This window comes from Palaemon carinicauda, chromosome 3, assembly GCF_036898095.1.
Source record: "Palaemon carinicauda isolate YSFRI2023 chromosome 3, ASM3689809v2, whole genome shotgun sequence".
In the NCBI taxonomy this organism is placed as follows: domain Eukaryota; kingdom Metazoa; phylum Arthropoda; class Malacostraca; order Decapoda; family Palaemonidae; genus Palaemon; species Palaemon carinicauda.
The window spans coordinates 179,258,249-179,260,123 of record NC_090727.1 but is presented as its reverse complement, the minus strand read 5'-3'; positions in this window follow the sequence as shown (position 1 = coordinate 179,260,123).

The following is a 1,875-nucleotide window of genomic DNA, read 5'->3' as shown; positions in this document are numbered from 1 at the left end:
AAAATCATGTTTAGAGTAATGATTTTCACCCTTAAAATACAGTTTTCAATATTCTAAATTTATGAGGCACCAACGATTCCACTTTAGATCCTTTTACGGATTTCCAGTTGGACTTATACAAGCTGAACCGCAACTAACGGTGGAGTGAGGATGTTTATGTTACCTTAACCCTGGATAGGTACGCTCCTCGGACACCCCTTTAAGGGTATACTCGGACGCGAACGACCCTGACGCCAAAAAAAATTCTTGAAAAATCAGTTTTTGCAGTAACCTCTTTTTTTCTTTTGCCAAAAAAAACTTCAATGAATGCTTAAAACAACTGTAAAGATAAATACTACTCATCTGCAGAAAAACTATTTATTATAAATATTTTAAGAAATTAAGTAGAAAAAAAAAGACCTGACATAAAAATTCATAAAAAAAAAGTTTATACATATATACACAAATCCTTTTAGGAATTGATTCTTGAATGTTTAGGACACATCTTGATGTATTTTGGATGAAGTCAGACCCATGGAGGTGAAGATCTGAAATGAGAAAAAAAGGGTAACTTTTTTTGGCCAAAAAAATTTGTCCAAATTTCATGAATTTTTTCGGGTACCCAAATGAAATAGGAAGTGGCTAATTTTTTTAGGGAATAAACATATGTTATCCTAAAATAGAAATATGTAAAAAAAATCTTCATTATTTTGTAAATTACATTTATATCAGGGGCCATATCTAAAGGTCATTTTTTGAGTACTTAGAAATTTCGTAAAAAAATACATATATTTAATATATAATATGATATTTATGCAGGTAAAAATATACCAAAATATCACAAATTCTATAGGGAACAAGAATATATATAGATAGGGCAACTTACGCTTCGGATATGTCCACAAAATGGCCGCCAACCACACTGACTCAGACTCCCTAATCTGCCACTTGAAATGTAGGAAGGGTATGTCAATTTCAAGGTGTTATTTACTAATCTAATTATTATTGGATATGCATAAAAATTGTAAGGTGGGTTGCTGGATAATTGTTGATTATTTTACGACTATAAAATTAAAATTCTGACCCAAAAAATTTTTTTTGAAGGGAAATAAAATCGAAAAAAAAAACAAAAATGTGAAACAATATAATATTTTAGCTAAAAAAATTTGATGATATTCAATCAAAAAAGAAGTAAACAAAATTTTCCGACAAATAAACATCTAGAGGAATCATTACTCTGTGATAGTTCCTTAGTACGTAGTAATTTTGAAAGAAATGGGAAAAAACGAAAAAATAGCAATCACAGGAAAATTGAACACATACTTATATATACGCCATATCTGGCTAAAAAAAGATAGGCATGGGTAGCCAGATCATCTAGAAACACTTTCCAACACTATAAAAATATAGGTTTTGCGACACTACTTGCCAATTCCTTACGGTAACATGACTAAGCAAAAAAATGCAAAACAAATAAAAAGGGGTACTCGCGGAAAAATGCCCAACATTCTAATATATGGCATCTCAGATAAAAAAAAAGACATGCACGTGTTAGCCCAACCATCAAGGCACACTTTCTAACACATAAACATGAAAAAAAAATCAATAATATATGGCAATTCCTTACTACGTAGTAAATTTTTACAAATATTGAAAAAAAACAGAAATTGGCAACCGCAGTTAAATACCCAATATACCAATAACTACGTCGTATCTGACAAAAACAAAGTCACGCATGGGTAGCCAGATCATCTAGACACACTTTCCAACACTAAACAAGCAAAAGTTTTACGACACTATTTGGCAATATCTTACGGAAAAATGACTTGGCAAAAAAAATGAAAAAGGGGCACTCGCGGTAAAATGCCCAACATTCTAATATACGGCATCTCAGAT